This window comes from Elephantulus edwardii, unplaced genomic scaffold (genome assembly GCF_000299155.1).
Source record: "Elephantulus edwardii isolate Elephantulus edwardi_28Jun2011 unplaced genomic scaffold, EleEdw1.0 scaffold00122, whole genome shotgun sequence".
In the NCBI taxonomy this organism is placed as follows: domain Eukaryota; kingdom Metazoa; phylum Chordata; class Mammalia; order Macroscelidea; family Macroscelididae; genus Elephantulus; species Elephantulus edwardii.
Genome location: NW_006399872.1, coordinates 2869084 through 2883402, shown reverse-complemented (window position 1 = coordinate 2883402; position 14319 = coordinate 2869084). Strand labels below are relative to the sequence as shown.

Here is a 14319-nt window from a genome sequence, read left to right as displayed (position 1 = left end):
CCCACAACTCATCTGGTCTTCGCTCATTAGTGTTCAAGGCCTCAAACCTGTTCCTGAGATGATTCTGAAATTCAGGTGGTATGAAATCGAAGTCTAGTCACTGTAATTAATAATGTTACTGGGTTGTTTTGTTTGGGTTTTGGTTGTTGTTGTTTTTTTGCTTTTGGTAAAAAAAAGTTTTACCACTATGTTATTGTGGTTATACAGTTCAATTTTCATTCTCAAGCTTTAAATACTGTATATTTTGACTCAAATTTAATCTGGAAGGCTCAGATATAATTGAGTAACAAAACAAAACAGCTAAAACTGTGGTTCAAATATGTAAAGGAGCAAAAAGCTCATAGAAGAGAAAAGAAATACAAAGAAAGAGGATGTCAGGCACACAGAGAAAAGTAATTTGCCTAAACAGGGAGAGAAGGGGTACCATAAATCAGTTAATTTCTATCTAACCAATGCATTGAGCAAGATGACAAAGTTTCCTGTAAAAAGACATAAATTCTTCTGTCAACTAAATCATGATAACGGAGAACTTTGTCCACAAGCCAAGATTTGCATTTAAACTATTGATTTCAGAACAACATTAAGAAATATTAGGTATAAATGTTCTTAAAGAAAAAGATACAGTAAGAATGAACTAAAGAAGTTATTCCATTTTATCTCAATATTTTAATATAGTTAAGTCTGTTTATTTTCTTACATGACTATTTTACACATTTTTTAAAAATCTTTAATATGAAAAATGTTCATTTCCATTGTCCCTGATATTTGGTTACATTTAATAAGTGAAAAGACATGGTCTTCAAGAGTGGGGCAAATTCTGTTCAATTTTCCAGGTTATAAAATGCAAAGCAGCTGTGCTGTGGGAGCTACCAAAACCCCTTTCCATTGAGGAGGTAGAGGTTGCACCCCCCAAAAGCCAATGAAATTCGCATTAAGGTGAGGCATTATTTTTTTATTCTTTAAATTTTAGTTTAAAAATTTCAGAGAGTAATAAACAATGGACATACCTAAAAATTCATTAAGAGGAGCTTTGTATACAAAGAAAATAATCCAGATGATGAATTCACATATGTTACAAAAAAATTATATGAATGTCATGAATTACCAAATTTAAGACTTAGCCAGACTATGTACCATATAATTCTAGTGAAATGAATATATGTGTTTGTATGAGGGGGAGGGGGAAAATACAAATCAAGATTCAAAAGTCTATTTTATAATAGAATTTAAGTGGTTATTTCCTTGGATATTATCGTCAATTTCTGCTTCAATAAGAAGTATTAATTTCCCCCCATATTTTTTAAGATTTCCATGTTTCGAGAGCAAGGATTGAACAAATTATAAAGAAAGAATTTGTGCTTAGTTAATCTCAGAGCTAAACAGAATGCTTGCATTTAGCAAAACTCTTTAGAAGCTCAGTATCAGAGAAATCAGAACATTAAGTCCACCTGAGGGCTAAAATATTAATTTTATTATTATCCTTTTGTCTTGTAGATAGTGCCAACAGGAATCTGTCACTCTGATGAGCATGTGATTAGTGGAAAACTGCCAATCCTTCTTCCCGTGATCCCAGGCCATGAAGCAGGAGGCATTGTGGAGAGTGTTGGCTAAGGGGTGACTACAATTAAACCAGGTGCAGAATGTGCACTCCGGGAATGTCTTAGTTCAGGTCCACAAGGAACTGTCTGTACTTGATGCAGAAATCGAGGCAGTGAAAGATGAAAAATTTTGCAGGAGGATCCCATCAGCAGCACTAAGTTTATTTTCTCTCTCCTTGTTTTTTTTCTTTTTTCTTCATGCCCGTAGGCATGTACGTTTTCAGACACTCATGTGTTTTCTCCTCTAACAATTATTTATCAACTAATAGATGTTGAAAGCAGGTTCCATGCCTCTGGAACCTCTATGAACTTAGATAAATGACAATAGTTGTAGAAAGGTTTCCGGTTCATTGGGTCACTATGAGTCATGCTTGACTCTATGGCAATCAACAACAACAACAACCAATGTTCAGGGAGCTGACGTTATCAAAATCCAGGCACAGGAGAAGGACATATTGCATTTATTATTTGGGGATCGTCAAACCACATAAACACAAAGCGAAAATAATGTTCATCGGCAATAGTATTGTGGTTATGAAACCCTATTTCCTGGTAGGCTTGGCAAAGATTGCTGTTGTTTTTGTGTTGTTAGATCCCATTGAGCTGATTCTGACTCTTATCAACCCTGTGTACAAAAGATGGAAGCCTTACCTGATCCTGTCCATTCTCACAATCTCTTTTGTGCTCAAGCCCGTTGTTGGAATCTGTGTCAATCTAGACCATTGGTGGTCTTCCTCTTCTTCACTGCCCTTTTTCCAAGTATGATGTCCTTTCTCAGAAACTGATCCTTCCTTTTATTTGGCAAAAATTCATACCACTTAACATATATGACTGAATTTTAAATACTTGCACTATTAAGTGTTGTTGTTGTTCTTGTTGTAGTTGTATACTGTCAAGTCAAAACTGACACACAGCTGACTCTCCAGCAGGTTTTTTTACAGATAGTAAATCACATGGGAGAAGAATGAGATTGCCCATTTTTCTCCTGCAGAGAAACTGGTGGATTCAAACCATGTACATTTGCATTGTTAGTGCAATCCCTTACCACTATTAACATGAAATCGTTTTGTCTCCATCCAGGTGATAAAGTCATTCCATTCTTTTCTCCCCATTGTGGAAAATGCACAGTTTGTAAACACCCAGAAGGCAATATCTGCTCAAAATATAAGTAGGTTTCTGATAATGTCCTTGTACATCTGTTACACTGTTGGTCTGCTATCATCAACACCAACTGTTATGCTCCAAGTTCATGCCTTGTTTGTCTCTGTTGCATTGTGCAGAACGACTGTGAATCAAGGGGATTTGCAGGATGGCACAACCAGGTTCACCTGCAGAGGAAAGTCTATTCACCACTGCTTTACCATTGGTTCCTTCTCTGAGTACACCGTGGTGAATGAGATCTCAGTGGTCAAGGTTGATGATGCTGCACCTCTGGAGAAAGTCTGCCTCATTGGCTGTGCATTTTCTACAGGCTTCGGGTCAGCTGTCCAAGTTGCCAAAGTAAGAATAACAACAAAAAAAAATCAGTAATTGTGCTCATATTATCAAGAACAAAAAAAAAGCAATAATTTCTCAAAGTATTGGGCATAATTCCTGAGATATTTTAGAAATATCTTTCTCACCATTACTATAATGGCATATAGAATTTGAAATATCCATCATAGACAGAAAAATGGATACTAGAAGGTATTGAAAGTAAGTCCTTAGAAATCGCCTGCTTAGCTCTGATGGTATAGAGAGTTTTTATGCTAACCCAAAGCTTGTGTCTCTTTGGTGATTTAAATGCACTAGTGGTTCTTTAGAAGACTTTGTGAGTGGTAACTCAGGTTTCTTAGGGTAAACTCTTCTCATACAATTGTAGTCTCAAACACCAAGTGCAGGGTCACTTATGAGTTTGTTCAAGTGGACAGCAATGATTGTAAGTCTTTTAAAGTTTTATTATTGATAAGAAAACTATTGATACTTAGCTTCCTGCCACTGGGCCACCAGAGCTCCATATCATTTGTTTAGCAGTAATTCTTTTTCTCAATTCCATCTTTTGGGGATTATTTAAGTGCAGCAAGTCTTTTGTTCTGCATATAAAGTGTACCTTCATGTATTAGGCACAGTAGGTTCCAGGGTGGCAAAAAAATCATTGAAATGAAAAGTTTACTTTTGATAAGCATTTGGTCCATGGATTCTGTATTCCTAGAATTAGGATCAACAGGAAACTCCAAAACTTTACTTGATACACCTCCACTTCAATTGCCACCAGCTTGGGCACTTTGTGGCCTCCTTGGAGGAAACCAATAAAAAGCATCAATGGAGCATTTATTTTTCTCCATTTGAGGATTTTACTGCAACATCTCCTTCCCCTGCCAAGAAAATATACATGTATATTACACTACATGCCTCTATCCTAAAGATCATAAGCTACAATTTGTATTATATTGCACTACAGTAGTAGTAGCAAAGTTCAACAGGACAGCAAGCAATAAATGTTGGAGAAGATGCAGAAAGGTTGGAACTCTCATAGACTGTTGTTGGGAGTTTGATATTTTTTCAGAAAGCCGAACATTGAAATTCCATATGGCCCAGCTATTCCACTGCTAGAAATGTGCCCTAAGAAAAATAGTACTGAGGCACAAATGGAGATTAGTACACTGATGTTCATCACAGAGTTATTCACAATAGCTAGAACATGGAAAGAGCCCAAATATCTATCAACAAACAAATGGATTAAGAAATTGTGATACTGTAAAGAGTGGCACCGCAACACAGAGAGCAACCAGGACAGTAGGAATTTGAGTGAGACCTATTATTTTTTTTTTTAGTTTCAAAGAGTATTGTTTATTAAGAAAGTAAGTTGGAGAGTGGGGGAGAGAAATAATATTACTCAATGTAAGCCCCGGGTTTATCCCAGTAATCCCAAAACACAATTCCTCAATTAGTTCAAGCTCTGACTGCAGTACAACAATAAGCTTTTCCTTCCATTGTTTGGCAAAAAGAGCAGAAACCTTTAACTCTGACCTTTATCTCAGGGCTCCTCTGGTTAGACCCTGATACACTTTGAGTGAGACCTATTATTAAAGTAATTAGTTTGGAAGCCACAGGAGCGGTGAGCTATGGATCATGGTGGAAGCTGCCAGTCGAACCCCAGTTGGAGCTTCCAGCCAAGCTGCTGTGGGACCCACTCACCAGGAGCAAGCAGGACAGTGGGAATTTGGCTGAGTTTGCTTAAGCCTTTCCAGACCCAGAACCCCACCAGACCCAGAGCCCAGCTGGGCGAGAGCTGGTGGGCAAGAGCCAGACACCTGGAATTTGAGTGAGGTCCTCGTATGTGCCTGCCCTGCCCCTGTGCCCACACAGCACTCATTCTGCTCTGCACCCAGTCAAGTTCAGTCAACTAACTTGCTTTTAATCCGGAGCACCTTGATCTGACTTAGCCACAAGAGGCTGCTCTCAAAGACCCTGAACTGAACCTTCCCTTCATTCAGAAGTTCAGAGAGAAACACAGTGGGAGGGTAGCTGCCCATGCTTTTCTAGAGCAGTGAATTCAGATCATGAACCAATCATCTCCTCAAGTATGAAAAACTCTACCAACCCAATGTCATGTAAGAAGCAGGCTCCCTCACACCATACACAAGCACAAAGTAAGATGTCACCTCCTAAAGATGACCAAGTATAGATGGGTTTCCTGAAGCCAGAAAGTCTGATGGAACTTTCCAACACAGAATTTAAAAGAATAATCATTGAATATTTTCAATGGATGAAAAACAAACTTGAAGAATTACAGGACACTGAAAGCAAAAACAAGGAGGATCTTAAAAAAAAATCCAAACAATGTAGATAAAACAAACGAGGCATTAAACGCTCTAGAAAAACAAGAAACCATGATCCTGAATATGAGGTCCAATGTTTCAGATGTTGTCAATTTGGTGGAGGGACACATAAACAGAGTTGAAAAGATGAAACACAGAACAAGTGAAATAAAATATAGAACTGTCACCACTGATCTCTTAGATCAAAAAGAAGAGTCAAAAAAGAAGGAAAAAGAAAAAGGAAAAACAACTAAGAATAATGTGTGACACCATCAAGAGAAATAACATATGAATCATCAGAGGACCGGAAGAGGAAGAAGCAAGTAAAAGCACCAAAAAAATTGTAGAAGAATTACTAGAGGAAAACTTCCCAGGCATAATGAGAATGAAAAAAGAGAGAATATATATTAAAGAAGCTAAAGAACACCATACAGAATATAACCCAAAGGAAAAACACCGAGGCATATCATAGTCAAATTTGCCAGAATGAAAGATAAGGAGAGAATTATGAAAGCAGCAAGGGAGAAACAAAGAGTACCTATAAGGGAGGGCACATAAGATTAAACGCTGAATTCTCAGCAGAAACTATGCAAACGAGAAAACAGTGGAATGACATATATCAAACACTCAAATAACACAACTGTAAACCAAGAATATTGTACCCTGCAAAACTATCCATCAAATATGAAGTAGAGTCCAAGATATTCACAGAAAAAACAGAACCTAAGGGAGTTTGTAAAAACAAGACAGCATTGCAGGTAACACTGAGAGACGTCCTTCCTACAGAGGTACCACAAAAATTAGCATGGACCAAACTTAACTAGCAACAACACCAAAAAGAACTCAACAAAATGATAGCAATAAAACCTTGCCTCTCAATAATCACACAGAATGGTTTGAATGTATCATTGATGAGAAAAAGAGTAGCAGATTGGATTAAAAAATTCCATCAACATGTTGTATACAAGAGACACACCTGAAAAATTAAGATAATGAAAGACTAAAAATAAAAAGATGGGGAAAATAAACTAAGCAAATGGCAACCAGAAAAAAAGCAGGGGTAGTGATATTAATCTCTGATAAAATAAATGTCAATGCAAAAACCATCACAAAGGACAAGGAAGGTAACTACATAATGTTAAAGGGTCAATAGAACAAGAGCAAATATCAATAATAAATATCTATGCACCAAATGAAAGACCTGCAAAATATTTAAAACCAATATTAACAAAACTGAAAAAAGAAATAGACAACACTACTATAGTACTTGGAGACTTCAAAACACCACTCTCAAGAAAAGATAGAACTACCAGAAAGAAACTCAGCAAAGAGGCTGAAGAATTAAACCACACAATAAACCAACTCAACCTCACGGATATTTACAGACCAATGCACACACAAAAAAGCACAGTATACCTTCTTCTCCAATGTGCATGGAATGTTCTCCAGAATATATCACATTTTAGGTGACAAGGTAAGCATCAATAAATTAAAAAACATAGAAATAATACAAAACATCTTCTCAGACCATAATGCTTCAAAATTAGAAATTAGTAAGAAGAGGATAAAGAAGAAAAAAACATACATTTGGAAGCTGAACAACACATTGCATGAACATGAGCGGGTACTAGAAGAAATAAAAAATTAAATTAAAAAGTTTCTTGAAACAAATGACAATTAAACACCACGTACTAAAACCTCTGAGAAACAGCCAAAGCAGTAATCAGAGGACAAGTTACAACAATAAGCAAACATATCAGAAGGCAGGAAAAAACGACCATTGACGCTCTAACCCAACATCTCCATTAAATTGAAAAAGAACAGTGAAAAAATGCGACACCCTCTAATAAACCTGACATTATAAAAATTAGAGCAGGAATAAATGAAATAGAAAACAGAAAAAGAGTTGAAACCATCGACAAAACCAGGAGTTGGTTCTTTAAAAATGTCAATAAAATCGACAAACCACTAGCAAAATTAACATAAGAAAAGACACAAACAATCCAAATAAAAGATGAAGCAGGAAATGTCAAAACAGAACCAGCTAAAATAAAAAGGCTAAAAATGGAAGGCTAACAATGGAATATTATGAAAAACTATACTCAAATATGAAAACATAGAGGAAATGAACAAACACTTGGAAATTCACAATCTAAACTGACACAACCAAAATTGAACACCTGAAAAGACTCATTACAAAAGAAGAAATTGAAAAGGTAATAACTTCCAGCCCAAAAAGGCCCTGGACCAGATGGTTTTACAAGTTGATTTAATCAAACATTCAGAAAAGAATTGTCACCGAGTCTACAGAAACTATTTTAGAAAACAGAAAAAGATGGAATTCTCCCAGACTCATTTTATGAAGCAAACATATCCTTGATACCAAAGCCAGGTAAAGACGCCACCAAGATAGAAAGTTATAGGCCAATATCTATTATTAATATAGATGAAAAAATCCTGACTAAAATCCTGGCCAATAGAATCCAACAATGTTTGTTGTTATGTAACATCGAGTTGCTTGTGACTCCTAGCTATCCTATGTACAAGAGACCTAAACTGTGCTCTATCCTGTGCCAAACTCATTGCCTCCGACACACATACTTCCACTACCCCAATCACTGAATCGATCCATCTCATAAAGGGTCTTCCTCTCCTATGCTGATCCTCCACTCTCCCAAACATGATGTCCCTCTCCAAGGACTGGTCCCTCCTTGCCACATATCTGAAGGATGAAAGATGAAGATTCAGAATCATTGCCTCCAAGGAGCAGACCAGCTTCATCCTCTCCAGGACAAACCTGCTTGTTCTTCTAGAAGTCCATGGTATATTCAACACTCTTCTTCAGCAACACAGCTCAAAGGTATCAATTCTCCTATTCACTGTTCAGCTCTCCAATACATAGCAGGCAATTGCAAAGACTATAGCCTTAGTCTCCAGCCTGATGTTGTTGCTCTTCAGTAATCTCGAGAGGGCTCTGACAACTGACTTTCCCAATGCAATTCATCTCTTGATTTCCTGGCTGCTGGTACTAAGAGTGTTGACTATGGAGCCAAGCAAATTAAAACTGTTAAATATCTCAATCTCTTCCCCATCCATACTGATGCTGCCAATTGGCCCACTGCTGAGAATCTTTGTTTTCTTGATATTGAGCTTCAATCAGTATTGAAGGCTGTAATCCTTGACCTTCTCTCAGATATGGAAACACAAAGAAGGAGGAACTTTTGTAAGCAGATACTAGTGATTGGAACGTGGAATGTAAGAAGCATGAATGTAGGAAAATTGGACATTGTTAAGAAAGAAATAGAATGCATAAATGTTGACATACTAGGTATTGGAAAAGTGAGATGGTTTGGCATGGGACATATTGAATCAGATGATCATATGATCTACTATGCTGGGGATGAAAAGGTGAGAAAAAAATGAGGTTGGTTTCATAATTTTAAAAGTCATATCTAAATCCATCATGAAATACAATGTGGTGAGTGACAGGATAATATCCATATGCATACCATGAAGTCCAGTGAACACCACTATAATTCAAATATATGCACCAACAACTAGAGCCAAAGAAGAGGAAATGAAAGATTTTTACCAATTTTGCAGTCAGAAATCGATTCACCATGCAATCAAGATGCATTGATAATAATGGGTGACTGGAACACAAAAGTTGAGAACAGGGAAGAAGGATCAGTAGCCGGAAAGCATGGACTCAGTGATAGAAATGAGGCTGGAGATAGAATGATAGAATTCTGTACAATCAATTGTTTATTCATTGCAAATACCTTTTACAAGAAATAAATACAGGCTATACACATGGATTTCACCTGATGGTATGCATAGGAATCAAATCAATTACATTAGTGAAAAGAAGGGCAGGAGAAGCTCAATATCAGCTGTGAAAACCAAGCCAGGTACTGATTGTGAGATAGACCACCAACTACTCATACCTAAGTTCAAGCTGAAGTTGAAGAAAATTAAATCAAATCCACAGGAAGCAAAATGTTACCTTAAGTCTATCCCACTCAAATTTCAAAACCATCTCAGTAACATATTTGAGGCTTTGAGCACAAATGAGCATAGACCAAATGAGCTGTGGGAGGATATCAAGAATCCAACAATAAATAAATAAAAATAATAATAATTCTCCATGACCAAGTGAAATTCATAACAGAAATGCAAGGATGGTTCAACATAAGAAAAACTATCAGTGTAATTCATCACATTAACAAAGCAAAGAACAAGAATCACATGATCCTATAAACTGATGCAGAAAAGGCCTTTAACAAAATCTAAGACCTTTTCCTATTAAAACAGTCAACAAAATAGGGTTAGAGGGGATTCACCATGGCCAAGTAAAATTCAAAACACATAGGCAAGGATGGTTCAACATAAGAAAAATAATCAATTTAATTCATCACATTAACAAAGCAAAGAACCTCATGATCCTATCAATTGAAGCAGAAAAAGCCTTTGACAAAAACCAACACCCTTTCCTGATTAAAACACCCAACAAAACAGGATTAGAGGGGAACTTCTTCAACATAGTAAAAGTACATACGCACACCTGAGAGCCCACGTTTTTCTCAATGAAGAGAAGTTAAAGGTGTTCCCTGAGAACAGGAACTAGGCAAGGATGCCCACTATCACCTCTCCTATTCAATATTTAGCGATAGCAATAAGAGAAGGAAATAAGAGGTATGCAAATTGGCAAGGAGGAGGTAAAATTATCTCTCTATACAGATGATATGATAGTATATTTAGACAACCCAAAGATTCAGCAAGAAAACTACTGGACATAGGTGACCAATTCAGCAAAGTGGCAGGATACAAGATCAACATACAAAAATCAATTGGATTTCTCTGCAGTGACAAAGAGAATACAGAAATGAAGCTAAGAAAAACAATACCCTTCACAATAGTTAATCACAGGGGTAAATACATAGGAGTAAAGTTAACCAGAATCACAAAGTATCTATTCAAAGAAAATTACAAAACAGTACTACAAGAAACAAAAAGAGACCTGGAGAAATGAAAGACGATCCCTTGCTCGAAGATAGGAAAACTCAATATTGTGAAAATTACAACCCTACCAAAGGCAATCTCCATGTTTAATGCAATCTCAATACAAATACCAATCCCATTCTTCAACGAGATGGAAAAGGTAATCTCCAATTTAATTTGGAATGTAAAAAGGCCAGAATAAGCAAAGTACTCCTTAAAAAGAAAAACAAGATAGGAGACATCTCACTCTCTGATTTCAAATCCTACTTCACTGCTTTGGTGGTCAAGAAAGCATGGTACTGGTACAATGACAGACACATAGATAAATGGAATAGAATTGAGAATCCGGAAATCAGCCATCTACCTATGGTAAACTGATATTTGACAAGGAGATGAAATCAGTTAAGTGGGGAAATGACAGCCTTTTTAATAAATGGTGTTGGCAAAATTGTAAAACTATCTGCAGAAAACTCAAGCAAGATGAACATGTCACTCCAATCACAAAAACCAACTCAAAGTGTATCAAATGCCCAGAACTAACACCAAGGACTATAAATGTCATTGGAGAAAAGCTTGGAAACACTTTAGAAATCCTAATCCACAACATAAACAGTCTTGCAAGCATCCTGAGAAATGTACAATCAGGAGATTGTAAAATAGATGAATGGGATCTTCTAAGAATCAAATCCCTATGCACATCCAAAAAATTATCTAACAGGGTAAAAAGGAAGCTACAGACTGGGAAATAATATTTGGTAATGACATGTCAGATAAGGAACTTATATCTAGAATTTATAAAATACTTGAGCACTACAACAAGAAAAAGGGAAATAACTCAATTGAAAAGTGTGCACAGGATATGAACAGACACTTCACCAAAGAAGACATTCAGATGGCTAACAAGCACATGAAGACATGTTCAAAATCCCTACCTCTAAGAGAGATGCAAATTAAAACAACTATGAGATATCATCTCACCCCAGTCAGAATAGCAAAATTTAACAGAACAGAAAACAACAAACATTAGCGAGGTTGTGAAGAAACTGGAACCTTTATTCACTTTTGGTGACAGTATAAAATGGTGCAACCATTATGGAAGGCAGTATGGCACTTTCTCAAAAAGTTAGAAATAGAATTATCATTTGACCCAGCAATTGCACTACTGAGAATATACCTTAAAGAAACTGTAACTGCCACCCAAGCAGATATATGCACACTCATGTTTATCGTGGCTTTGTTCACAATAGTAAAGAGTTGGGAACAACCCAAGTGTACATCAACAAACGAATGGATAGAGAATCTGTGGTATATTCACACAATGGAATACTATGCTGCATTGAAAAACAAAGAACTCATGAAATATTATACAAAATGAGTGACCCTGAAGGACATTATTCTGGGTGAAATATCTCTATCACAAAAGGACAAATGCTGCATAATCCCACTGTTGTAAAGCAGGACCGACGTTGGGATTAGAAGGAAACTAAGAAAAGAATGGATAAACAATGTATACTGCATTGAAACAGATGAGGGAGAGTACTGTTTAAAAGGGTATATATAATTAATCATTCTTGTCGTGACAGGAGTCCAGACTGAAGACTGCAGAGTAGAGTGGACCGAGAGGGAGGGATTGTGTAACAATCAGAGAGGAAAGTGTGCAACAATGGAAATCCAAAGTCTCTGTAAACTTTCATTAAAATCTATTTTTTAAAAAAAGAGAAGGAAATTGTGATACATTCACAAAATGGAATGCTATGAATCACTCAGAAGGAACAATTTTAAAGAATACTATATAACATAGGAGATGCTACAAAGCATTATACTGAGTATCTTTATCCTCAAAAGGACAAATACTTCACAAGACCATTATGGTAAAAGTAGAAGGATAACTAATAAGATGTGTATAAAAATCCAAATAAGAAGAGGACAGGACAAGGGGACTGAGGTTGGGGAGGGGAAATAACAGGGTCACAAAGTTTGGTGGGTGGAGGGAGGGAAAGAAGGGAATTAGAAAAGATTTGGAGGGGGACCTGAAAAGACTGGATAATAGTGGGCATAGAACAATGTTGATTAATTTTATAAAACACAATGTATAAGGGAATGATCATATGGAATACAGTGTGAATGAAGGAATGTGTGACGCACAATGTGTATGAATGAAACAAATTGCATACAAATCTTGTATGCAAACCAATGTAAAATAAAAATACAAAAAAGTACATAAATCTAAGAACAAAGTCATAAACCTTAAAGCTAATATGGTTAGTCTAGGTACTGAGACTAAAATATCTTTCTCAAAATAATTAAATTCTAAATATTAATTCATATTACACATTGACAATATTAAATCATGGTACACAGTTCAAATACTTTTAAATAGCAGTCATATACTTGTATTTTTCTGAATAGACAGTGGCATTACTATGTTTGATCTTAGCTTTTGCTTTGTATTCACCTAGACTACCTTCTCAAATAGATGACATGAGGGACTTCAATGTTAGAATCTTCTTGAGTATCTTCCTCCTCTTCTAGAATTTAATAATATCTGATGAGTGAATGAGTAACTGAATAAGCATCTCTAAGAGAATCTCACTGTGGTTACTCAGGAATAAGTGAAATATTTTACTTACACTGATGCTGCCAAAAGAAAACTAGATTGATTAACAGTTCAGAATCAAATTTAACACCTTAGAGCACATCTCTTCCAAGTGTCTGTGATGCTAACATTAAAGTCCCTTATCATTTCTTTGAGAAGGTAATCTAGAAGGTGAACACAGATCAAAAGCTGAGATCAACCATAATAAAGTTTATTTGTTGTTAAGATGTAGACCAATCTCTTCTTAAATTACTTTTCATTGTTGTTGTTCAGTGCCCTCAAGTCAACTGTAATTTATAGCAACCCTATGAATATCAGACCTGAAACTTATCCTATCCTACATCATCATCACAGCCTATGCTAAGCTCTGACCCATTGTTATAGTCACACTGTCAACAAATCTTGTGGAGGACCTTCTTCTCTATTGATGACGCCCTAACTTTCTGAACACTATGTCTTTTTCTAAGAACTGTCCCCTCTTGGCAACATGCCCAAAGTATGTGAAACAAAGTTTCACTATTCTTGCCTCATTAGTATTTTAAAAAGCACTAGAGAAGGAACCTCCTATGAACATATTGTCCTCTGTAGCAACTCTATTACATTCAAGATATCTATTGAATCTTTCATTTTATTAAACTTCCCTTTAAACTGAGAATGTTTTTTATATTTCACAGTTAATTTTTGCCATCATTATACTAGCTATTGCTCTGAAAATTAAGGGACAAAGAAATAATCAGTGGGGTTTGATTAGATTTTCAAGGCTCTTTAGTAACATAGATACTCTTAAAAACTAGAATACTTCTCAAAAGGCATGTGATCTACTGGTACCTAAACTATGCTGTCCATTGGAGTCACATGAGAAGTTTTAGAAAATACTAATCACTAGGTTTCATCTCATATGGTTTTGAGCACTGGTCTAGTTTAGAGTCCTCAATTCAAACATGCCTAAATCAAATTAAGTTTGTTGGCAGATTGGACATAAGAGATCAAGTTGTGTTGTTATGTGCCATCGAGTTGACCTTGACTCAGAGATGACTCTCCAGTGAATTTCAGAGATAGTAAATTGCACAGAAGATTTTCTTTCTCCTACAGAGCAGCTGGTAAGTTCAGACCGCACCCCTCTGGGTCTGCAGTACAGTTCCTTGCCATTATGGTTGACTCTGGAGAACATTATGCTGAGTGAAATATCCCAGTCACAAAAGGACAAATATTACATGATGCCACTGTTGTAGAATAGGACTGTCCTTGGGGTTGGTGAGAGACTGAGTAAGATGGGTTCAATAATGTATACTGCACTGAAACAGAGGAGTGAGAGAACCGTTTA

The 14319-nt window shown here is 36.3% G+C and overlaps 1 pseudogene; it reads left to right on the top strand.

Moving 5' to 3' along the window:
* Positions 1–14319, top strand: part of LOC102852810 — a 31937-nt pseudogene that overhangs the window by 3897 nt on the left and 13721 nt on the right.